This window comes from Jaculus jaculus, chromosome 3, assembly GCF_020740685.1.
Source record: "Jaculus jaculus isolate mJacJac1 chromosome 3, mJacJac1.mat.Y.cur, whole genome shotgun sequence".
Taxonomy (NCBI): Eukaryota; Metazoa; Chordata; class Mammalia; order Rodentia; family Dipodidae; genus Jaculus; species Jaculus jaculus.
Window position 1 is genome coordinate 166879790 of NC_059104.1, and position 26763 is coordinate 166906552.

Sequence of the window (26763 nt, forward strand, 5' to 3'; positions counted from 1 at the left end):
GCCTGGGCTAGAGCAAGACTCTACCTTAAAACAAAACCAAAAACAAAACAAACAAAAAAAAACCCAAACCAACAACAACAAAGAATTTAACTTTCTTATACCACCCTTCTCTCACACAAACATTTTATCTTCTCTTCTATACACTATCCTCTCAATATAATCAATATCACATTTTGTTTCCTTGTTTAGACAGGGTCTCTTGTAGCCCATGCTGACCTATATATAGCTCATTATGTAGCCAGGGATGATCTTGAAGTCCTGATCTTCCTGCCTCTTCCTCCCAAGTATTGTGATCTATAGGCATAAGTCACTACACGTAGATAATTTCAGTTTTTAGTACTTAAGGTTAACCTCATTATGCCTATATAAATACTGTTCCATACAGAATATGACGGTGCTTTTTGTTACTTTGTTTAGAATGTATAGGTGTTGTTTTTCTCTGCTTGTTGAATTTTTCTCTTCTCTTCCCTTCCCTCCCCTCCCCTGCCCACCCATTTGTTGCTAGGTAGTCAAGACCAACCCTGCACTCCTGATCTCCCCGCTGCCACTTCGGGAGCACTGGGATCTCCTCAGGCCCTGCTTATGTGCTGCAGGATCGCGCCCAGGGCTTTGTGAGATTACACAAGCACTCTGCCAACTAAGCGACACACCCAGTCCCCCGAAGATTCTCATGCACCTTTCAACAGACACTTCCAAAGTACACAAGACCTTCAAACTCCTCTCATTTAATTGAATGCACCGTATAATCTAGCAAGCCCACTCTTCCCTCTTAAGAGACATCTCCTGAAGCCTGGGGCAGTCACATCACTCCTGGGAGCTTCATTGCTCCTATTTGTAAAAGGGGGATGTTACTGCCCTTAAATAAAGCGCACAGAGTAGCCACAAACACTGTCTGATCCCAGGTGCGCCCACACATTCAGTCTCTGGGCTTGGTCATCATAGTATCTCCCACTGGGCTTAAAATGGGGGTGGCTCCATAATCACTTATTACTTAACTAATTACAAGGGAATCAGGAAAGAAAGAAGTAATGAGCTATTTGAAATCAAAGGGCACAATCTTAAGTATACTGCTCATGTCTTTCAAATGGTAATTTTTGCTAAGCCGCTAACTGAAGAAGCTGGTAACACACACACACACACACACACACACACACACACACACACACACGTACATACGTTAATAGCTTTACAATAATTACACAGGGAAGTGGAAAGATTGATGCATGACGTGGGTGGTCAGGAGACCTGGGTGACAGACTCAGCTCTGCTGTGTAGCCATATGCATTGTTTTTCCTTGGTTGGGCTAGTCAAATCATTTCAAGCTTTTAAAACCATGCGCTCCTCGGTTCCCCAGGACCCACGTTAGCCAGATGCACAAGAGGGCACACGCATCTAGAGTTCGTTTGCAGTGGCTGCAGGCCCTGGCGCACCCATTCTTTCTCTCTCTCTCTCTTTCTTTGTCTGTTGGTCTCAAATAAATAAATAAAAATAAAAAACAAAAAAAATTAAAACAAAACAAAAAAACCATGCACTCTTGGGCTGGAGAGATGGCTTAGTGGTTAAGATGCTTGCCTGCAAAGCCTAAGGACCTAGGTTTGATTCCCCAGGACCCACGTAAGCCAGATGTACAAGGTGGCACATGCATCTGGAGTTTGTTTGCAGTGCCTGGAGGCCTTGGTGTGCCCATTCTCTTTCCCCCACCCCTGCTTGCAAATAAATAAATGAAAATATTTTCTAAAAATTATGTACTCTTGGGGCTGGAGGGATGGCTTAGCAGTTAAGGTGTTTGCCTACAAAGCCAAAGGACCCAGGCTCAATTCCCCAGGACCCATGTTAAGCAGATGCACAAAGGGGCGCACACGACTAGAGTTTTTTTTTTGCAGTGGCTGGAGCCCTGGTGCACCCATTCTCTCCCTCTTTCTCTGTCAAAAAATAAAATAAAATAAAATAAAATAAAATAAAATAAAATGAGAAAAGGGACCCAGGAAAAAGAAAGAAAAGACCAGGATATGAAGAAGGGGAAAAGAATTAGATTTACTAGGTTCCTAGATCTATCATCCATCCATCCACCCACCAAATGTTTCTCGAGTATCCACTGGGTCAGGCAGCATAAGCAGCTGTCTTTGGAATCGCAGGTCTGAACAGAACCTTTTCTCACCATGTCAACCCTAAAGCAAGCTATATACCCACTTGGCACCTTATTTAGAAAACAGGACCCATAGCTTTTGTCTGCTGAGATTGCTGGGGGGCTTGGGTAGGAGATTTTCTCTAGACAATGGCCACTCCTGAGGCCTCATTTTTTTTTTTTAAATTTTTTTTGAGGTGAGCTCAACAGACTGGCCTTTGTTTGGTGACAGAATGAGAGGGAGCGAGCGGGACAGAACTGGCCCTCCAGGCCCTCCAGCCACTGTAATCAAACTGCAGACGCACGGGCCACCTTGTGCGCACGTGTGACCCTGTGCATGTGTCCCCTTGTGCGCATGTGTGACCCTGTGCATGTGTCCCCTTGTGCGTCTGGCTTGCTTGAGATCTGGGGAGTCGAATATGGGTCCTTAGTCTTCGCAGGCAAGCGCCTTAACCATTAAGTCATCTCTCCAGCCCTGACGCCTCGTTGTGAGGGGGGTCATCACAGCCGCTGGGCCGGGGACACTGAGCTGAAGCTCGTCAGTGTCAGAACCAGAACTTGCTGGCAGTCTCCAGAGTTCCGAGCTCGCAGCCGGACAGGAACGGAGCAGCTGCGGAAGCAGTGGTGAAGCGCGGGCTTACGATGCTCTCTCTTCTTCTAGCATCTTCCTCCGCTCCGTCCCAGCCCACCTTCAGCACCCACTACCCACACCACACCTGCCTAAGCCTACTGGAGAGGCAGATGACAAGGAACCCAGGCAAATAAAATATTGCTTTGGGCCTAACTGCCTCAAATTAGCCTCTGAAATAAACACCTTTTGTAACAACTTCCTACCGCCCCACCACCCAGAGTCTAAGCAGTTTTGAGCGGAATTTTGGTTTCAATTAGCTTGAATTTCAGCTTTCCTCTGATTTGTACAGGCCTCCATGGCAGCAATTATGTTTTGCTTTAATTCAGTGATGGGCAGGCAATGAGGATGAAAACTGTGTGTCGACAATAAATTAGAAGGGAAGTGGATAGAAGCAATGTTCCATGCCTTCCTTGGAAAAATTCACAAATAGCATATTGTCTACCAGAAAAAGACACTCCCCACACGAAACGGGCAGGAGTGTCTGGCTTCACAGTTACAGGAATAAGCAGCGAGAAGAGCGGAGCAAAGAGTACATTCAGACCGCAACACTCAGCTTCAGCCATGTCAACTCCACTGTCGTCTTTGTTTTCCTCTCCCACACTCCTTTTCTGTATAAAAATAGTGTGTTTTTCCCAAAGTCATATGTGGCTACCCCTAAATCACAATACATACAAGTCGCTATGTGTTTGAGCAAACAAGACAGGCCAGCTGCAGTGTTAGCTTGTGTTAGTGACTCTTAGGGCTTGGCAGTGACTAGTTTATACACAGCACAACAAATGCCACTGAGTAAGATCACTTGCCACTCCAGAGATCATATTTAAAAATAAAGCTTAGGGGGAGGTAACATGATGGAGAATGGAATTTCAAAGGGGAAAGTGTTGGGGGGGAGGGAGGGAATTACCATGGGATATTTTTTTATAATCATGGAAAATACTAATAAAAATTAAAAAAAAAATAAAGCTAACTGTACTTTTGAGAAGTAAGTGCTGATTCTTGTATTTGGGGAGCACCTTTCTACAGAGCTGAGAAATCTCAGTTTAATATCCCATATTAAACTAATCAATTTTAGTTTTACTTTTTAAGAACACAATTTTTCCAGGCCAAGAAAGACTCTGGGGATTCAGGACTCGTTCTGTCATTTAGGTTTTGGCACAGGAGAAATTCACTTTAGACAACACCACACACACACACACACACACACACACACACACACACACACACGCTACATTCATCCATACAAGGCCACTTATTACGTGGCTTATTGGTTCCATATGGAGCCTGAGCTAAGCTGCATGATACGTTTGATACAAACCGTCTGTTACCGTGAGGGAATGTGGATTAATACGATGCTTCAGTAAAGGTTACTAAAAGATCAACACTTTCGTGATGGGATTACAATGAATTTGACTACAAAGCAAACTGGTCTGGAGGAATTGAAAACTAAGAAATTAAATATGCACATATGCATCAAAGACTTAACTCCAAAGTTCTGGCTTAGGCAGTCAACAGCCTCTGCAGGACTGGTTACCAGCATTTCTGTTCATTTCCAAATGCTAAAGTTTCATCAACATGGAAAGAAATAGATTATGAGCTTTAAAAAGGGGGGTAACACCATGTCAAAAATAAAATCTGCCTTTCAAGGAGAAACTATGACTCTTTCAAGGATGTGGAAAAGCTACTTAAAGAATATTTAATATGAGCAATAATACTGTTTCTTATAGTGAGTCATTGCAATATATACCTCCAAGGAAAAGTATAAAAACTTGATTATGAGCCTCTGGTTGCAAGAACAACTTAAATATGTTCCCAACCTCATCTATAAACACATGCCAGTCTTTTCGAATACAGATATGCTGTAATGTAAACAGGACACGGCTTGTCCTGCCGTGCTGAGGCCTGAAGCCTGAGTGTCCGGACTGCGAGCTCTGCAAAACTTTTGCCACTTTTTTTTGGTGTGCTTCACTTTCTTCTTATTATCGCACATGCACTGCGCAAAGAAAAGGTTATGCAATGGAACTTCACACATGGCTGCCGTGTGCTCTGGTCATGTTTACCCCCCTCACCTGCTCTTCCTCCTCTTCCCAAGTAGTCCTCCTCTACTTTCATGTCATTGTTTGTTAAAGTCTAGATTCCACACATGAGAGAAAACACAGAATATTTGTCTTTCTTTTCTCAATTTTTAATAACATTTTCCGTGATTATAAAAAATATGCCATGGTAATATCCCCCCCCCCAATATTTGTCTTTCTGAATAATCTCTCCATATCCATACATTTCCCTAAGAGTGACATAATTTCATTCCTATTTTGACTGAATAAAACTCCACTCTGCATATGTGACACTTTCTTCTCTAAAAAAAACACTTGTATGTGTGTGAGAGAGACAGACGGGGGAGGGGGGATGAATATGGGAATGCTGGGGCCTCCAGCCACTGCAAACGAACTCCAGGTGCACCTGGCTTCCATGGCTCCTGGAGAGTTGAACTGGGATCCTTTGAAGGCAAATGCCTTAACGGCTAAGCCATCTCTCCAGCCCCTATGACATTTTCCTTAGTCATTCATCTGTTGATGGATACCTAGGCTGATTCTATGATTTAGTTATCAACAAGATGGAACACTTCATAAGTCTGTGTGTTATTTTTGCAGCTTCTGCCGCTTCTCCCAGTCACACTCATTGCTAACTGCTCTCCACATATGGATTCATATCAGAGCTAAATGGCACTATGAAAGCACAAGCTCGTCTTTATTGTTTCCCTTAAGCAGACGGGAGAAGTGGTCTAAGTGCTGCTTAGTCTCTGGTTGTCAGCTTGACAGGAGCTGGAACCTTATGGAAGCGAATCTCTGGTCGTGTCTGTGAGGGATTTCCTAGATTAGACTAGCTGAGGTGAGAGGACCCATCACAGCTGTGGGTAGCACCGCCGCACGGATCGGGCTCCTGGACTACATAAATACGGGAGAAAGCCAGCCGGCCCTGCTCCACTTCACCGATGCTGACATGCTGCGGGCTGGCCTCCTGCTTCTGCCGTGACTTCCTCTCAAAACCGTAAGCTGCTTCTGGTCAGTTACCTTGTCCCAGCAATGAGAAAATAACTTGTTGGGTTACCTGAGGTTGAGCCCAGGGACGCAAACCCAACTTTGCTGACTTCCACAGGCTCTTTTCTTTGTATCACATGTTGCACTGTTCTCCTCATGAGACCCAGGCTATAGGTGAGTCAAACTTACTTTCATAAAATTCATTACACTGTAAACACTTCAATTAGATACGCTGTGCATTTTTCCTGGAGAGATGAACAAACATCGATTCACCCCAGAGGCACCAACAACATTCAAACGGACCAAAGAAACATTTCCATTCAAGTCTAGCTTGGTGAACCAATGAGTGTAGCTGGGGTTTCTGACAAAAGCAGGGGCAACTCAGGGAAAGCTATTCTACCACAGAAAAGCCCTTCTCCTCAGCACGCTTCCGCCACGTACGGACCCTTAGGAAGGGGCGAGACTACCTTGTGAGACCTTCCCCATCACCGTCCACCAGGGAATGTCAGTGGGTCCGATCTTATGAGGGTCTTGGTGGCAGTCACAGCTGCTCTGACTTCCAAACATATCAACCCATCACCATCAGCCCTCATGAGCTGCTAAAGAGGGGCAGTGCAAAACAGGACTGAAAGTTTGCCAAAGGTAAGGGAATCATAACTGTGGCGGTAGTTGTATGCAGTTTTCGTTAACCATCTCCCAAAGAAAACTGTGGAGGACACATCAGAGTAGATACCTGTGCTGCAGGTAAGCATGCAGGCCAAACCTTTGCTCTTTGTCCCCAATGCTAATGGGTTTGTGCAGCCTACCCTGCTTTAACTCCTGAAATATGCCGTACTGACTCAATGAGACCTAGCCCAGACTGCCTGATCCCTTTTAGAGCTAAGTCTTATTCCTTAAACCAATGAAACCCAGTATTTCTGCCTCCACTTCGCTGACTTGATGCAATCTGACTGTGTTCAGAACTGCACATCAATCAGATCAAGACTGCAGTCTAAGAGCGGAGACACTTTTCCAGATGTTGTGGTAATGGGATCATAGAGAATATAACCTCTTGCATCTGCCTTCTCTCATTTATGCTTCTCAGATTCATCCAGGTTATTGAATATGGGAGCACTTTGTTCTTTTTATTGCTACAAATGTAGTACACGGGACTCAGCTATAGCAGTGAGTGTGATTGGGAGAAGTAGGGGCATGTTTGGGTTTTCTCCTGCTTTGTGGATTAAGTAAGGCACTATGAATATGTGGGTGGAGGTTCTTGTTGGAATTGTGGTTTTGTTTCCCTAGGACTCATTTCTAGAAGTGGAATTTCTGGTTCAATGACAGAGATACGGTTAATTTTATTTTTAAAATGCCAACCTTCCCCCAACAGGCATGACAACTTTACATTTTTTGTTTCGAGGGATGAGTGTTCCAGTGGCTCAGTTGTTACCACCAGTGCTTGGGAAGGTTTATTTCCTCTGGCCCATCCCACTGTTTCTATGAGCCACCATGATGAATGTGGGCTAGCTCTGGATACTTAATACCCATGGCCAATCTCAATACCTTCAAAGTAGTAATCTACTTAATACCATTTCTGTGTAACTAGCTAGAGCAGATGCTGCTGACTGTCGTAATATAATTCTATACCCAGTGAGGAGCTACAGGGAAAACAAGATAAAAATGTTATCATCACTGAAGACATTCCTTCATAAAAAGCCAGGTAGTGGGAGGACGTGGTGGTACACACCTGCAATTGCAGCACCCGGGGGGCTTTAGGCAAGGGGAGTGAGGCTGAGGCCAGTGTGGGCGATAAAGTGAGATTCCATCACAAAACACTTAGAGGACTCTAAATAGCGGAGCTTCACTAGACCAAAAAATGAACTTCAATCATAGATTTGATTATACAAGGAACATGGGCCCATTGCAGTACCTCCTAAGCATCTTATGGTGACCAGAAATAGCTCCTCTGCTCATTAATAGAAATTATCCAATTCGGTAAATAATTACTGAGTAGTTTGTGTGGTAATTATGTCAAAGGCAGAAATGGATGTGTGGCACTGCTTGTAGGAGATATTTGGAAATAATCTGATATTTATTTATTTAACTTGTCAGTCCCTGCACACTCACCTGCCACCAATAGAACATTTTCCTAAGTTTTCTCTTTTGACAGAAACCTGCAGCCCCTTCCCCTAGAGACTTGTGACATTTCACAAGACCAAAAAAAGCTTTCCATGGAGATGGAAGGAGGGGTGGGCACTTGTACATCTGTCTGTAGCCCACCTTTCAAACCTTCTAGCACAAAATCGTCATCCTTGTTGGGGTCTGCCCCATGCAGAGAGAATGAAAGAGGCTGATAGAGAAAATGGAAAAGAGAGAGAGAGAGAAACTGGGCATGTCAAGGTCTTTAGCCACTGCAAATGAACTGCAGATGCATGCGCCACCTTGTGTACCTGGCTTTATGTGAGTGTTGAGGATCTCAAACCTGGGTCCTTCGGCTTTGCAGGCAAACACCTTAACTTGCTAAGCCATCTCTCCAGCTTATAATTTCATATTTAGTGACAAAGTTATAGAGTCTGAATTTGCACCCTAGGTTTGCCCTAGGCCTGACACTTTGTACTCTTATTATTATTTATTTATTTGAGAGAGAGAAAGAAAGAGGCAGATGGAAGGAGAGAGAGACGAAGAGAAACTAGGCACTCCAGAGCCTCTAGCTGCTACAAACAAACTGCAGACACATGTGCCACCTTGCACATCTGGCTTATGTGGGTCCTGGGGAATTGAACCTGGGTCCTTTGGCTTTGCAGGCAAGCGCCTTAACCTCTAAGCCATCTCTCCAGCCTCCACTTTGTACTCTTAACTACCAAAGAGGCTGATGCTCATGGTGATCTTAGCAGAAGCTGGTACTTTTCTCAACCTGAAATCTGTGCAGGGCATGAGAGCTATGGCTACTTGTATAGCTTTATTCAATCTTCAAAACAGTCACACAAGGTAGATAGTGTAACTCCAACTCTATGCACAATAAAGTTAAAAGTTTAGAGGAAATGCCCAAAATTTCCCAGGCAGCAAATAAAAGGAGATGACATTTGTAGTCAACTCTGATACATGCAGTCTAAATACTGCATATACGCTGGCAAGAAAAGACTGTCATACCTCATTCACTTTATTCCAACACTTATAAATGAAACACATTCCTTCTCTTGACTTCAGAAATTTGACAACATTGATATCTCTGCTCAGCTCTTGTTGGGCTAAACTATACATACTTACTCTTTAAAAATCTTATGCTTGTGAATTAATTCCTACAGCCTCTTAATCATTCTTTGCATCTCTGACCTCCCTCTAGTTTCCTTTAGGGAATCTGGTAATGAAGTGCTTTGAATGGGCCACAGTTTTCCAGAAGGCATTTTTCTCTCATTAATGACTTTTCCCATATATTAATTTTACTATAATAGCTACTTTATGCCTTTTAAGTTGTCTTGTGGGATTCCTCTGACCTCACTTGAGTGGCAACACAGTCTTGGCCCATGTGCCTACTGTTTAGTCTCTGGTTGATCACACATAAATGGAGCTTCCAAAACACCCCAACACTGACAAACACTGACAAACACTGACATTGCTCCTGCAACTGTACCCACGGGCTGATAATTTGTTTTGGAATAATTGTGATCATCATTTAATCTAACAATTCATTCAACAAGAAGCAATTCATTAGACACGTATTTATACTATTCGGCTTCCTGTCACTACAATGAGATTCCTGAGGCTATTAACTTATTAAGAGAAAACGAGTTGTTTTGGCTCATGGTCTTGGAGGTTCTGGTCTGTAATCAAGTGGCTCCACTGATCTGAGCCTCTGGTGAGATAACACAACATGGTGGAAGTGGAGGCCTGAGAAAGCTACTCCCCTCATCAGTCAGGAAGCCCCAAGAAGAAGCGGTAGGAATCTCATAATCTCCTTCAAGGGTATGCCCTCCATGATGTCCCACAAGGCTCTATAACTTAAAGGTTCCACTACCTCCCCAAATTTTAGTTCATGGACCTAAAGGGAATATATTCATCAAATTACAGCAATGCTGAATATCTACCACTTGTAAGGTGTGATGGGGTATCACAATATGACTGAACCCTAAATACAATCCTGAAAGAGGTTACATACTGCTGGAGAGGTAAGTCAACCTGAAAGGCAAGTATAACCTACAAGGGGCTGTGAAGGGGAAGAGGTAGCAGGCAGACTTCCTAAGTGGCGCCCGTCACTTGTGTCTGGTGTTACACTACTGATAATTTCATCTTTACAGCCCATGGAGATTATCTGGGGAGGACTAATATAATCATACAAACTCTGCAAATATAGGTTGTTGTTTTTTTTCCCCCTGGCTGGCAGCAAAACAGAAAGGAAGAAATCTGCAGTATGAGAAGTGCTTGACATTATTGGCCTGAGGCTGGAGGAGCCATATGAAAAGGGACATGGATGGCCCATAGAAAAAAGAGAGGTCTCTGGCTGAAAGCCAGCCAGTAAATGAGAACCTTAGACCTATAGCTGAAAGAAAATAAATTCTGCCAGCACTTTAAATAAGTCTGGAGATAGATTATTCCCAAAAGCATTCAGGTAAGACCAGGCCTGGCCAACACCTTGATTTTGGCTTTGTAAGACCCTAAGCAGAGAAACCAGCTATATCTACCTAGAGTATAGAATACACAGAAGGGATCCTTAACTAAGACTCAGGGAGACAGGGAAGTTGAGGAAGGATTGACAACCTGTCTATGTCAAGTAGGAACAGCAGAAGAGAGTGCACACAGTGTTTGGGGCAGAAACTGCATGTTCTAATGTGCAGAATGCAAGAACCTGCGAAGTGGCCAAGCATTTGGCATGGGGAGCAAAGGGACGGGGCCAGAGCATACGGGCTGCTCACCCAAGACTCCAAATTCTGAGGTCCCCAAATAAATAGTCACCTTGTCAAAGGACAGCAACTAGGTATGACAAAGCATGGGGCAGTTAAACAGACTCCAACAAGGATGACGATTTTGTGCTAGAAGGTTTGAAAGGTGGGCTACAGACAGATGTACAAGTGCCCACCCCTCCTTCCTTCTCCATGGAAAGCTTTTTTTGGTCTTGTGAAATGTCACAAGTCTCTAGGGGAAGGGGCTGCAGGTTTCTGTCAAAAGAGAAAACTTAGGAAAATGTTCTGTTGGGGCCAGGTGAGTGTGCAGGGAACCGGCCTGCCTTGCCTGGAGGTGTGGGGAGGCCTGGGGTTGCACTTGGATGGCCCTGAGGTCCATGAAGTGAGAACAAAGACTGTCTCAACAGGGCTGCAGAGAACAGAGGAAGCGAGTTCACTCCTCTCCTGGTAGGACCTCTCATTCTTGTCTGACGCCCCCCAATGACCTAATTACCTCCCCAAAGCCAGGGAAGGCCCAGGGGAAACTGGAGACTTTAGGAAGGGACTGCTTTAGGGAATGAGTCTGTGGGACACATTCTCATGGGTAGAGTCTTGTTCAAGGTTTACCCACAGATGACATCAGAGCCTGGCGCAGCCTAGCACCCTGGCAAGTATAGTACAGCCCTCCAAGGCTCTTTGGTTTTACTGTCCCCAAGAACAGATGCCTTTCCTACAGCACCTGACAGTCGTCTAGCTCCAGCATGCACACTGCGGATGACTGGGAGTCTTACTTCACTTGTCCCAGGCTTCCCAGCCCATGGCTGGGCAAGTCTATCTGGTAAAAGGATTATTTCTCTTGTGAGCTAAGCATTTCCCCTTTCTGATTTCTAAATATTTCTGTTAGTTCAGTGCCTCAGCAAGGTTTAATATTATTCTTTTTCCTGGACAACCTTTCAAATATGAAGATAGTGATCTCCTTCCCTTGGACGTATGCTTTATTTATGTTTTTAACTTGTCTAGAATAGTAATATATTTAGGATACATTTTCAGGCTTATCAATAACTTCTATTACACTTTTCCTCTCTATCAGATCAAGCTCTTATAGAGCCATATTAAGTAAACTTCCACAGAGAAGGGATCTACGATTCCCCAGTGAATCTTTGTTTTGTCTGTGTCGCTGAGAACTGCAATATGTGAGAACACTGGCTTGTTTGCAGGAAGGTGCTGGGCCAACGCTGCTCTCCGCGCACCGTCTCCTGCACCCTTTCTTATGCTCTGCAACCAAACGCTAGCCGTCACCTGCCAGTCCTGAAACAAGCCTGTGACGCTGACTCCTTAGAGTCATGCCGGCGCCATGCTGTTCCTTCAGTCTGGAACATCTTAGTCTTTGGCCCGTGGCCGGCTGCTACGGGCTCAACGTGTGCCACCCTCCAAAGTCCTGTGTCGAGACTCTACCCCACAATGTGATGGTGACTGGAGATGGGGCTTTGGGGAGGAATGAGGTCGTGAGTGTGAGACACAATGAGAAGAGGGACATCTGCAGACCAAAAGCAGGCCCTCACTTGACGCTGGATCAGCAGACATGCTGACGTCCCAGTCTCTACCCTGTAAGAAACACAGTCTGTTTATTTAAGCTACCACATCCATGGTATTTTTTTCAAGAAGCTCGAACTAAGACACTGGCTTACACACTGAGAACCAGCATGGGGAATAATACACATGATTTAATTATCAGCCTCCATATGCCAAGTTCTATCACATTCTTTTTAAAAAATGTATTTAATTAATTTGTATATGAGAGAGAGTGAGAGAGCAAGTGAGAGTGCACGTGAATGAGAATGCGTATGTGTATGGGTGCGCCAGGGCCTCCTGCTATTGTAGAAACTCTAGATGCATGAGCCACTTTGTATGTCTGGCATAATGTGAGTACTGGGGAATCGACCCTGGGCCAGCAGGCTTCGCAGGCAAATGCCCTCACCACTAAGCCATTTCCCCAGTCCCCATGGCTGCTGCTTTTAAAAATAAAATTATTTATTTGACAGAGAGAGGCAGAGAGAGAGAGAGGGAGGGAGACACACACACACACAGAATATGGGTACACCAGGGCCTCCTTCCACTGCAAACAAACTCCAGGTACATGTACCTCTTTGTGCATCTGACTTTATGTAGGTATGGGGGAATTGGACCTGGGCTATCAGGCTTTGCAAGCAAGCACCCTTAACTGCTAAGTCATCTCTCCAGTCCCCCTGGCTGCTTCTTTCTGATTCTAGCATCTGACTATGATGAGTCTATGTTGTGTGTGGTAGGAGTGGTGTTTAGCTTGTTTGGGATTTGCTGTATTTTCTGGGTCTTTTCAAAAAATCAAATTTGGGGGCTGGGGAGACTCCCTAGTGAATACAGTGTCTGTTGCCAAGTGTGAGGCCCTGAGTTTGCATCCCTAGAACCCATGTGAAGCTGGGTGCAATAGCACAAGTGTCTGGAATCCCAGACTTTTCCAGTGAGGCGGGAGGTTGAGGCAGCAGAATTCCTAGAGCTGTGGGTCAGCTAGCCCGGTACATGCAATGGCAAAACAACAAGAGATCCTGCCTGAAACACGGTGGAAGCCAGGGATTGGCACCTGATGCTGTCCCCCATCTCCACATGCCCACCGTGGTGCGCGTGCGCGCGCGCGTGTGTGTGTGTGTTTAAATGAAGCCCGTTCCTCTGCTGAGATCTTCTACACAGCAGTCCCTGGGCTTCCTGCAGCTACCAAAATCTGGATGTGCAAGCCTCTTTATGAAATGGCATGCTGTCTGCGCAGAATCGATGCACATCCCCCGTACATTTCCATCCCTAGTTACTGACAATACCCAGTGCAGCGTAAACACTGGGAATAGCTGCTGTGTGGCACTGCTCAGGGAATGACAAGGGAACTGCTGTTCACGTTCACTACAGACACGTTTCCACTGACCACTTTTGATCTCGGTGATTGAATGTGCAGATGTGGCACCCACAGGTAATGTAGAAACAACCGTGTTCACTTTCACCAGAAGCCGGACTGGAGAGGCGGCACAGTGGTTCAAGGCATTTGCTCCTCGAGCCTTCTGAGCAGTGCCTGCGGCCCCAGTACCCACGTAAAGCCCTAAGTTCCTGTGAGGCAGAGTCGGCAGAATCCTGAAGCATGCGGCTAGCAGGTCTGGCCTTCCTGACGGCAAAAACAAGACAGGCGCCATCTCAAATCAGGTGGGAGGACCAGCACCTTCAGGCTGCCCTCTGCCCTCTACACATGTGCTGTGGCACATACGTGCGTTCCCCCACCACCTGCACACAACGTATATGCTTTCCTGGTCATGCTGGCTGACCTGTAACCACAGCACTCAGGAGTCTGAGGCAGGAGGATTACCATGAGTTGAGGCCAGCCTGCTCTACAAAGCAAGATCTTGTACCAAAACAGAACGTATTCTTTTTTTGTGTACATACACATACACACACTCTTACATAGGTTGGAGTCTTACATCCCCTCATGCCCAGTCCTCATTTCACTGACGGCCCTGTCCAGTAGGGTCCTTGGTGGTGATCACTGTGAGGTAATTAGGGCCTCTGTCAGTCTGGGTTGGGCAGAGAAGCTGGGCCTCAGGCCATTTCTACACACTCTGTGGCTCTTTCTTATAATCTTCCCGCCCCCTCTTTCACAACAATCCCCGAGCTTTGGGCGTTGTGTGGGCAGTGTTGCTTTTACTGTTTTCTCTGTAACCTCTTATTTGTTACAGGATGTTTCAGTTCCCCACTCTGTTTGTTGCTATTCCCTGGAGGTGGCTGTCAGGCTAGCATGAGGAGGAGCCATGCTCTTGTAAGGTGCTTCCTCTGTGGTTTCTTCTGGACCCATGTTAACGTGGTAGAGGAGGCGTACGTCATGGTGAGTCATCAGCTGTTTCATGTCATGTTGATGGGACTTGGATCACTCCAGTCTTTTCTGCCATCTTTGCATTTAATGAGTTGTTTTTCCTTGCTGCCATCAGCACTCTCTGTTTTGATTGGTTACGGTTTTAACTATAATGTATCATAAGAGTTTCTTCTTTTGTCCTGTCCATTGTGAGCTTCTTGTATCTAAATGGATCTCTTTTTGAGAGTAGGAAAATTTTCTTCAATAATTTTGGTGAAGGTGTTCTCTATACCTTTGGCCTGTATTTCTCCCCTTTGTTGGATGCCCATGATCTGGATTTTTGGTCTTTTTTAGGGTATCCCACAATTCCTTCAGATTGTGTTCACAAGATTTTCTGAGCCTATCATAGTTTTCAGATCCCTGGTCAATTTCCTGTCTTATCTTCCAGTTCTGAGGTTCTGTCCTCCACATGATCTGCTCTGTTGGTGAGGCTTTCTAGGGAAGCTTTTAAGAGGGCTATTGAATTTTTATTTTCTGTATCATAGCCATCCCTTTGTTGAGTTCCATTTTTAGGTCCTGGTTTGATTTTTTTCAATGTTTCTTGGAATTCATTCTTGCATTTGATCATGTCCTCAATTAAGCTTAATCAACTGACTGCTGAGCTCATCTATTTGTTGATTCATCTTCAATTCATTTATCTGTCTATTAAGATCTCTGGTTTTCTTCAATTATGTTAAGACAAGTAATGAGAGCTGTCTGTTGTTGATGGTTCTGTTGCATTTCATTTATGTGACTGTTGGTTTTTGATGACTTTCTTCCAGTTCTGCCATCCATTTGCTCATGGTCTCACTAAGTTTGTTTAAATAGCTTATCATGTTTTCATTTTGGGATTCTATATCCAGTGTGTCCTCTGTGTTTTCATTGGAGGCTTCTCTATTGTGGGGCTAGGCATCCTTTGACGGGTATCTCTTGGCTTGTTGTCTTGTGTTTTTTGTTGTTGTTTTGCATTGAGATTTTCTCATCTCCAGGTAGATGTCTTGTTTTGTTAAGGATGTAGCAATTAGTGGCTCTTGTGGAATCTTTGGTGAGTATACGGATCAAGTTTGATCCAGCTGGGGGTGGGATGGCATTAAACCCACAGCTTTTGGTTGGGTGCCTTTGGGTCTGGAGAGGGATTTCCTGGTGTGCGCTGTCTCTTAGCATTTCTGGGTGAGACCATGAGAAGCCTGGCCAAGTCTGTGGGCAAGCAGAATCCCATTCTCCCTGTGCTGCTCGCTTGCTGGCCCTTAGTGGTGGGATTGGCTGTAGCTGCTGGTTGCACGCTCAGGGCGGTGGAGAGGGGGAATCCCAATATTGGGGTTGGGCCTTAATCAGGGTACACAGGGGGCTGTCTGGCTCACATAGCTGTGTGGATGGTCTGGGTCTGTTTGTGAACCCACCCCGACCACGCTGAGTGAGCAGAAGGCACAGGTGCTTTGGTGAGGACCACTCTGTGTGCACAGGTCAGGGAGAATGGCAGTGTGTGGGGTTCAGGAATACTGTCTGTCTGTGCGCATGCTATACCAGCACAGTGTGTGTGGTCTGACAGACCTCACTCCCCGGCCCCGGATGCACCCCTTGTGGAAGGCAGGCTGGTCCCGCCCCCAGCACCCAATAGCCACTCTGGGCTTACTGCCTGTATGAGAGTGTGTGACTGTGGCACCAGTTTGCCCCAGCCTCCTGTGTGGAGGGTCAGGGAGACCTTTGGCTGCGCCACGCCTGAGGAGATCAGTGCGAGGGCCTGAGCACGTGCAGAGCTTGGCCCACTTGCCTGTGCAAGTGCATGCCCTCCCCTTGAACAAACTTCCAGAAATAGCTTTATCATCAACTGTTATTTAGTGATTTAGAGTCAAATACTACAAGTATCTGATAACATTGTTGAAAATGACTGCCTTTAGGAAATAAGGAGAAATAAGTTTAAGGAATTATTTAACTCATTGAATGGTGTGCATGATTATCTTAAAAGTAAAAGTGAAGTTTTTTAAATTTAATTTTTATTTATTTATTTGACAGAGAGAGAGAGAGAGAGAGAGAGAGAGAGATACAGAGAGAGAGAGAGAGAGACAGAGAGAGAATGGGCATGCCAGGGACTCTAGCCACTGCAAATGAACTCCAGATGCATGTGCCACCTTGTGCATTTAGCTTACTTGGGACCTGGAGAATTGAACCAGGGTCCGTAGGCTTTGCAGACAAGCACCTTAACTGCGAAGCCATCTCTCCAGCCCAGAGTGAACTTTTAATAGGCCAGAACTCTAAGACTGAGGTATCTAAGGCACACCCTACATACATCTGTGGTAGTCTGAATATGACAGTTTGAATGTATGGCCCCACAGACTCAAGTGTTTTATTAAAATTTAGCCCTGGGCTGGAGAGATGGCTTAGCGGTTAAGCGCTTGCCTGTGAAGCCTAAGGACCCCGGTTCGAGGCTCAGTTCCCCAGGTCCCACGTTAGCCAGATGCACAAGGGGGCGCACGCGTCTGGAGTTCGTTTGCAGAGGCTGGAAGCCCTGGCGTGCCCATTCTCTCTCTCTCCCTCTATGTCTTTCTCTCTGTGTCTGTCGCTCTCAAATAAATAAAAATTTAAAAAAAAAAAATAGCCCTGAGCAGGCAGAGCCCTGCCACAGGGGGAGTGTCATGGGGGAGGGGTGGATCTTGAGTCCACCCCAAGGTGTGTGGAGAGCAGTTGAAGCCCTGGCAGCTGTGCTTGCTGGTGCTGGCGTGTGCTGGCTGTCTGGTGATGTCTCTCTGCTTGGATCTATGGACATGAACCAGCTTCTTCCACCACTGATGGTGTTCCTCTGAAATTTGTAAGCCTGAAATAAACTCCTTTCCTCCTATAACCTGCTTTTGGTTGAGTTTTTGTCCAGCAATGCAAAGCTGACTCCAACACTCCCCTCCATTTTGAATGCTTCTGGTAGCAACATGTTGTGGTAGTTTGAATAGATGGCCCCCAATATATTCAGTGTTTTATTAGCTTGTAGTTTGGATCTGCAGCCACCTGGCTGGAGGAAGTGGGTCTTTGGATCCAGCCTTGTGGTGTGGTGGTGGATTTGAGATTCCAATCTAAAGATATGCAAAGTGCCTGAGTTTCTCCTGGAGCTCCTGAGGTGTGCTGTGCTGTGTGGCTTCTTGGCTTGTGCTTCTGTCTCTGTGTTTGGTCCTGTGAAAGCAGGCCAGCTTCTTCTGCCATCATGGAACTTCCCCTGGATCTGTAAGCTTCAATAAATATCCCTTCTGTCATAACTGAGCCTGGTCTGGAAGTTCATCTCAGCTAACCTGAAGCTGTCTGCTACCCCTGACATGCATCCTTGTGAGCTGGCAACCTTCTGTCCTCTACTGCCATACTGGACACAAAGCTGGATTATTCATACGGGCAATAATTCACTTAGGAGTATCAGCAAAAGATAAAGTATTAGGAAACACTGATAACATTTTGAAAGTATCTGTCGGCTCTCTGGCTAGGGAAAGGAAAATAGGAGCATTCAATAACATATAAATATCAACTTGATATCAAAGGCAAATGTTGTAGGAAAATGCTCACTCTATGTACCTTCTCTGTGGTCTCACCCTACTTTTTCCCACATCTCACACTTTCCTACTTCTCATGGCCCTGTGTTATCTTTCTGGACACTTACAAAAGCCAAGACATTTATAAGTACACACAGTATTTACAGCTTATAAAAAGGGGACTACTCAGAATTCCAGGTAAAATTATAGCCCCACCAAAGCAGCCTTGGGGGGGGGGGGCCGAAAAACATCAAAATATGCTCTTCTACTGAAAAGTGAAGGTGTATAAAGAATTATCAACTTCAGCAGAGAAGCAGGAGACCCGGAGCCTCTAGGGACCACAGAAGCAGGCAGAACTGGATCCTAAGGTGGCGCAGGTCTGCATGGCCACTGCAGTAGAAACCAGGTGAAGGGATTTTCCACTCACACCAGCCTCCTCGCAAAGTCAAGAAACCTGAAGGGGAGCTGGCTGAGTGGCTCGTGTGGAAGAGCATCACAGGACCAGCTAAGCAGTTCTGGTACAACTCCAGGCACCCTCCACATCCTCCCCTCCCGCAGCTGCCAGCCCCAGCAACCACTGGAGAGCTGGGGAAGGGAGCAGCTCCACAGTGCCCAGCACAGAGGATCAGAGCAGTGGACGCACCAACCCAGCCAGCCAGCCAAGCCCACAGGGCAGTGAAGAACAACCCAAGCTGCCATTCAGCATAGCTAAGAACAAAGCCACCCCAAAAGGTAAAAGGGCCAACTAACACCAGGTCAGTACTGGCTACAAAACCTGGTATACAGGCCTGCACTGAAAGTGCTAATTGCACCTTCCATGTCAGGGCAGATTTGACTGATGATCAGCTTTGTCATGCTTAAATAAGCTGTGCTTGGGGGCAGTCCTTTCTTGTTTCCTGATTTATAGTGAGCTTGCCTTCTTCTGTCACTCAGCTGACCTAGGACTCTTTACAGACCAGAAATATCAGCCTTCCAGTTGACAGGATTAAGGGTGTAAAACAACACACACCCTTAGGGCCTTTGACCTTGCTAGGTTACCGGTTTGTTTGAATGCCCACTCTTACGTAAATAGTCCATGCTGGTTTTGATTGAATGCATATATTGTTCAGTTGAATTTTAGAATTTGCCTATGTTTTGCTCCACCAAGCCTACTAGAATACTTGCATAGCAGGAAAATCCAACACCTAGGGTCACTTCTGCCGTCACGCTGGAGGTCATATAAGAGCCACACCTGGCACCTTAAGCTCCTACCTGAAGATATGTAACATCAGAATTACACATCTAAGAATATTGCAGATATAATTAGAGAGCCCAAACATCAAATTAACCCAAGATGCAACATTTCTACACTATAATACAAGAAACATAAAAATTAAGACAATATAATTCCACCAAAAATTGTAAATCTATTCAAAATGACCACCAATGAGACTGATTTAGATGGAATGCATGACTAAGATTTCAAAAGAATGACTATAACTATGTTCAAAGGAATCAAAGAAGAAACAAATTCCTAAAGGAGAACACAGGAACCCAACTTAATGAAGTAAGGAGGTCAATATAAGACTTAAGTAAGGAAATAGAAATACTGAAGAAAAACTAATCAGAAATACTAGGAATGAAAAACACAGTAAGTCAAATAAAAAACTCTGTAGAAAGTCTCACCAGTAGAATGGATAAAGAACAGACTATCTAAACTAGAAGACCAGGTGGCAGATCTAATATAGTCCAACAAAGAGAAAGACAAGCTAATAGGAAGGTATGAATGGAAATTTCAAGACATTTGGGACACTATGAAAAACCTGAAAAAAATTCAGGGTACAGTAGAAGGAGAAGAATTTCATTCCAAAGGCATAGTAGGTGTTTTTAACAAAATCTCAGAAGAAAATTTCCATCGAATTGTAAAAGAGATGCCAATGTAGCTACAGGAAGCCAATGGAAGGGTAGGACTGCTTACAATGCAATCATTCAGACACAATTTGCCTTGAAATCCATGACCTCATGCCTAGCACTACCTTCCCTGGACCTTCATAATAGGAGGAAAAGATGATGACATCAAAATATGAGACTAATTGAGAGAGGGAGGGGATATGATCGATAGAGGATTTGTGAAAGGGCATATGGGGGAAGTGAGGGAATTATGGTTTATTTCTATAATTATGGAAACTATCAATAAAATGGTCTTAAAAATATTTTATTTATTTATTTATGAGAGAGAAAGAGACAGATAGAAAGAAAGAGAGAATGGGGATGCCAGGGCCTCTGGCTATTGCATATGAACTCCAGACACATGTGCCCCCTTGTGCATTTGTCTTATGTGGGTCCTGAGGAATTGAACTCAGGTCCTTGGGCTTCACAGGCAAATGCTGTAACTGCTAAGTCATTTCCCCAGTCCCCAATAAAAATGTTTTTTAAAAGGGGGAAACTACCCTTCTTCTTTTCTTTTCTTCTCAATGTAGGGTCTCACTTTATCAGGCTGACCTGGAACTCACTCTGTAGTCCCAGGCTGGCTGTGAACTCACAGTGTTCCTCCTACCTCTGCCTCCCAAGTGCTGGGATTAAAGGCATATGCCAACATGCCAGGTTCCCTTCTCCATTCAAACAGCTGTTTCTTTTGGTATTTAGTTTTTTAGTCCAGGTAGGAAGGAGGCTGTTTCAGTCTGTCTTCCAGGTGTAAGAGTATTCCTGAGTCCACACTATGTGCCAGGAACCAGTTTCCAGATCAAAGGACAAGTAAACTCAGTTTCTGGCCTTTGAGGAAATTACTAGTTTAGTAGTGGACACTTACAAGATAACTCCCGAGATGTAAGAATATGATTGACAGCTGGGTCTTTCAAAGAAGTTTATCAGGGAAAACCAAACTCGTGCATAGGATAAAGGCTTTATGGGACAGAAGACGGTCTAAGCTGGACAGGGTCCCTAAAACAAGAGTCTAGTACCAAGGCTCTTGGTTGCCCACCAGAACTAGAATGTAAGAACCTACTGCTGAAGACACCACATGCTTCACTTGTAGGACACTAAGAAATCAAGTTAGAGCTGAACTGGAAGGCTTTTCCTGGCTGACTAGTGGTTATAGTGCTGGAAAGTACTATACCAACTACTGGAGGAGAAAAGCCATCAGTGGATTTAACCAACAATGGACCCTACAAGTTACATGACTAGTCACTCAGGCAAGATGAACCCACTAGTACAACGGTAACATGCCTGTTATGGGGATAACCAACAGTTCTCTAATTCGATTCAAGACTCATTTGCTGGGAGTGAGTTTATGCCTGATCCTGAAAATTTAAGTCAAAAGCCTATGGCTGGGAGGGTCACAAACCCTAGGGAGGAAGTGGCTACTATTGTTTGGTTACATGGATATATTATGCCTACTACACTGCTCACTATGAATACTAATGTCTATGCACATATATTAGTGCTGTTCTTTTGGCTACAGAAGTCTCTCTCTTTTCAGATGGAGGTGACTGCTGGGGAAACTCAGAACTCATCAAAGTGCTGAGAAGAAGAGCTAGTTGAGTGCTCAGCACTTTATGAAACATCTCTATCATACCTTGCAATGGCTCAGGGACTACAGCAGAAGTGGCTGAAAGAATGTAAGAGCCCAAAAAATGGGGAAGAGTGCTTTGGAACACTGTCTACCAGGCATAAAGTGGTCACAGTATTTACGACCTCACAGCAACTGTCATTATCTGCACAAGACTTGCATAATATTGGGCACAGCAACAGGTTGTCATGGATAGAGAAGGACAAAAAAGACGACAGCAACAGATAGTAGGAAAATGCAGGGTTCAGTGGAGGGGATTGGGGGACACAGGAGGGAAGTGGAAGGGGGTTTTGTAAACTTTTAAACTAAAGATTTTTTTTAATCAAATGAAAAAAGTAAAATGGGACGGGGAAGAAGATCTGTTCTTTTGACCTTAAGGAATGTTATCAAGATCACATCAAATATCATACATTAATAAACATTAGAAAGTATCCTAATCCTGCATTTAAGCTGCACTATTTGGGCAAGTTGCTTACTTTTCTGGTCTATAAAGTGCTCATTATACAGTGGGTTAATTCCACCCGTTACGGAAGGCTGCGAGGACTGAAGGACTGTGTCTTACAAGCAAGCACCATATTTGTATCTGCAGCAGGATCTCAGACGTTTACACTGGCTTATGGACTACTGTAGGTTAGTAAAGCAGTCAGCGAGCATTCACTGAGGACATGGAGCAGGCAGAGACCTGATAGGCCAGACTCCTGAAGAAAAACAAGCAAAATGGGGACAAGATTTAGAGACACCTATCCTGCTAGCGATTAGGTCAATTTTGGAACACCACAACAGTACCCATACACTGAAATATTGCTCCAAAAATTCATGTTAGGAATTCACCAAGAATACGCTTTCTTCATCACTGGGATTCCTCTGTGCTACATACATTCACAAGCATACATTTGTGTGTGTGCATGCACACACACATGCGAACACATGTGGAAACATTAGTACTCACTAAGGAAAAATAAATCTCTCACGCTTGAAAATGAGGGAACTGCAGAGGCAGCAAATCTCTGAGTGAAGCTGATGTCGTGGGATATACAAGCCAATAATTTACGTTAGGGCTTCAGACACCAGGAAAGGAATCAAAATAAGTTGAATTACATCAATCAAAAGGTATGAGTGGCTGGGCCGCCTCAGCTGGGATGCTGTTTCTTGCTATCAACAGAATGGCTAGGATTCAGAGGGCTAAGGAAGCACTGTGACAGTGGAAACAAGGCAGGTTATGACAGCTGCTCTCGACCTGCAGCTCTGGGATCAATGATACGATGACTGTTGCCATGCATGCACAGCCTTGTGGGTTTTTGTTATTATTTTGGAAAAATAAGTTCAGATCAGTTCTAAACTAGCAATTTGCCTACATTTTGTTAAGCCTGTTATGGTTATGATAAAATATGATCTTTCACATTAAGTCACTTTTGACCTTGGGAAAATATTACTTTATATTAACTGGCTCTTGGGGCACTTTAATTTTATGAAATATACCTTTTAGTTTTTAAAAGTCTGAAGGCAAAACTGGATATTCCTGGTCTACTACATCATGTTAACAAGCTAGGAAAGACCTGGGAACACAGAGAAAACCCCACCAAATCTCTACTTAATAAGTTTTCAATATGAAAGGATGCTGACAATTAAAAACAAAATATAGCCAGTACTTCAAACCCTTAAAAACATGGGAAACAGGTCTGAGTGTTTTCCTGGATTCATGTCTCCCTGTCTGAGGTCATTCTGTGGAAGAAAGCAACCCCAGTGAAAGACTATAAGAAATTCCAAGCCTGGCTTGGTGGTGGTAGTGGTGGTGGTGCATGCCTTTGGAAGCACTTGTAAGGCAGAGGTAGGAGGATTGCCGTGAGTTCGAGGCCACCCTAAGACTACATAGTGAATTCCAGGTCAGCCTGGGCTAGAGTGAGACTCTACCTGGAAAAAAATAAAATAAAAGAAAGTCCAACATGCTCTTCAGGGCAGGAGTCAGCAGCAGTTTGATGGATGTGTGATGACAAGTATTTCTAGGATATATGGTGGAAAGAACTAAAGAAACACTGAGGCTTGTGGATTAAGCGTGGGTATTCACAGTTCAAAATATATCTTACATGGTTCTAGTAACAGGCCCAAACTTTAAATTACAAATATGTAACCGGAAGGTAGATCATCATCATATTCTTAGGTCAGGTTACTTTTCTTTTTATTAGTTCCCTATGTGCTTACTGATAATGACGTGCAGAGTCCTTTGGGATGCCGAGGGACAGTGAACAAAGCTGGTCACTCCTGAAGGGGTTAAGTCAGGATGCAAGAGCACCATGTGACTACAGGCGTCACCAGGCACACGGTGTACAACCTGGACTAAGAGCCCCGAAGTCTATGTTGCTAACTGAGTCACAAAGAGGCTGGGCCCATGGAAAGGGGTCTGAAATATGACAAACCTGCCCCCTTTGATATGTGATCACAGGCCTGATGCTGAGAAATGCTAGAGGTGCCAATGCCTGCACTACTTACATGACTGGCCAATGCACAGCTTCGAGTGGCTTACCTGATGTCAGATAGGCATAAGACCTACCTGGTAGGCCCATGTGTTATGAAAAAGAAAAGTGATTGCTTATGAATGATGATTGGAGGATTGACTGGCTGGCCTTGGACTCATTGTGAGGCAGAAGATGAGCATGTACTTTTGATCCTTCTGCCTCCACCTCCCAACAGCTGAGATTACAGGTGTATACCACCATGCTCGGTTTGGGTGGTACTGGGAATCAATCTCAGGGCTTCTAGCATGCAAGATAACCACTCTACCAACTGAGCTACAGCCCCAGCATCAAAAGGTGATATTGTGGGCTGGAGGGATTGCTTAGTGGTTAAGGCGATTCCCCAGGAGCCACGTTAGCCAGATGCACAAGGGGGCACAGGCGTTTGGAGTTCGTTTGCAGTGGCTGGAGGCCCTGGCGCACCCATTCTCTCTCTCTTTCTCCCTCCTTCTCTCTCAAATAAATAAATAAAAATAAAAAGAGAAAGAATGGGCACACCAGGGCCTCTAGCCACTGAAAACTAACTCTAGATGCATACACCCCTTGTGTATCTGGCTTACATGGGTTCTGGAGAATCAAACCTGAGTCCTATGGCTTTACAGGAAGTGCTTTAGCCGCTAAGTGATCTCTCCAGCCCCAGAAGGTGATTTCTAAAAGGGCACTATATTCTGCTTTTTCATTATTCACCTGAATAGCAGCTCCCATCTCAAAGTGCTAGTATATACCAAATAAGGGGCTTGTGACAAAATCAAAACAAATGCACTGCCTTCCATCATCAAAACCTGTTGGTGTGGAAGAAGAAATTAGCCTTGACTTAAGCACTGTTTAGTGACATGGCTAATTTACATTTGGGACTGGTTCCTTATTCTCCCCCAGCAGCCGTGTGCACTGCAGACTGCATGCAGCCGGTGGACCACACGGAGCCATACTGACAGATGATCCCAGAAGAATTCCTACCTCCATGGAGTTTGCTAAGGAAAAGTTAGTAACCTACCTGTCTAAAACCAACCACAGGCCACTAGAAGGGCCTACAGATGGGCAGCTAATATTTATTATAGCTATGTTCTTACATATGTTATTTTTATATATTTCATTTGATAACATTGTTGAATGTACAATTTCCATATTTCAAACAACCCAGTGTTTGTTCTATGGCTGTTCTGAACTGAGTTTTAGAGAGATGCCAACGACATATAAAGTTATGTTTTGAGCACGGAGGCCACAGTGTTGTGGTTTGAATGTGAAATGTCCTCTGCAGGTTCCTGTGTTTGAGCTTCATTCCCACCTAGAGAAGCTGCTTGGAAAAGCTGTGGAACTTTTAAAAGGTGAAGCCTTCCTGGAGGAAGCTGGTCACTGGGGGGCAGAGCCCGAGGTTTTAAAGCCTGGACCAACTTCCTGTGTGTCCTTGATTGAGCAGCTGGCCTTCCACTCGTGCCCTGCCCACCATAACGTCAGGTGAAGTAACTAGTACACATCTATAACGCGGGCCCCCAGATCTGCTGCTGCGGCCCTGCGGGGAATATGACTCACTGATGGTCCCGGCTACTACCTCTCTCTCTCATGCCACCCAGCCAACAACCGGAGTTTCTGCAGCAATGCCAACAAGCCTGTGATGCCTGGGACTCCTCCACTGGGTGATCCTGCCTTGAGGGCTTCAATCTGAATGTTTGTTAGTCCCCAGTAGATTCAGGAGTTTTAGTCAAGCTTGTAGCTTGGATTTCCAGCTGCCTGGCTGGAGGAGGTGTCAACGGAGGTGGATCCTGGAATCCAGCCCAAAGGTGTGTTTGGGGCGATCCGATTTACAGCTTAGAGGTCTGCAGCGTGCTGGAGCCCTGCCTGGGTCCCTGATGTGCTGGCTGCAGGTTCTGCTCTGGCCTGTGCTGCTGGTTTGTCTCTCTGCTTGGATCTGCGCAAGGGAACCAGCTTCTTCTGCCATCAGTGGGACGTCCCCTGGCTCTGTAAGCTTCAAGTGAATCCCTTCCTCCCATACACTGTGTCTGGTTCGTAGCTGGCTATGACGCAGTCTGCAGGCTCTTCCATCTTTTCCCCACTCTCTCTCAATATACCTTTGGGCACTGAATCCACTCCTGGAGGCTGCTTCTTGCTGGACCCAAACAAATGCTGTCACGAATGTGAACACTAGCATTGAACTGTGTGATCGTTTGGGGGCAGGAAGAAATGCCAGTGTAAAATTAACTGTCGTGAGCTGAAGACGCATTTCGCTCATGCCTGGGCCGTGTGATACAAAGGGCAGCTGAAAAGGCTCCAAGGCCGAGCTTGTTCCTTCTGCACCTGGGACAACACACCGGGCATCAGGACTCGAGGATGTGAGGGAGTAACGGTGCTGGAAGTGAGACAAGGGAAGTGTTGTGTGCTAGCGCATTTGCAAAGCTGCCACTTCCTGGTACTGTGAGCTTCATACTGCTAACGCTGAAATGCAATGAAAGCAGAAACCAAAAGCAAAACAAAAAGGTACCGGACTGCCACAGAATAGCCCCAAGGCGATGATTTATGGATTTTTCAAGTGACAAGTTACATGAACCACTTTGCCAAATGGCTCAAAAGGAGATGATACTGAATGAAAAAGAAGATATATTTACTAAATACTCTGGCTAAGGTGGTGTGATAGGGAAAACTAGGTTTTATACAGATGTA

At 45.0% G+C, this 26763-nt stretch overlaps 1 protein-coding gene across 2 annotated transcripts in view; it reads right to left on the reverse strand.

The window, feature by feature from the left end:
• Positions 1-26763, reverse strand: part of Uvrag (UV radiation resistance associated) — a 365773-nt gene that overhangs the window by 31796 nt on the left and 307214 nt on the right. The gene's annotated exons all lie outside the window — the stretch shown is intronic.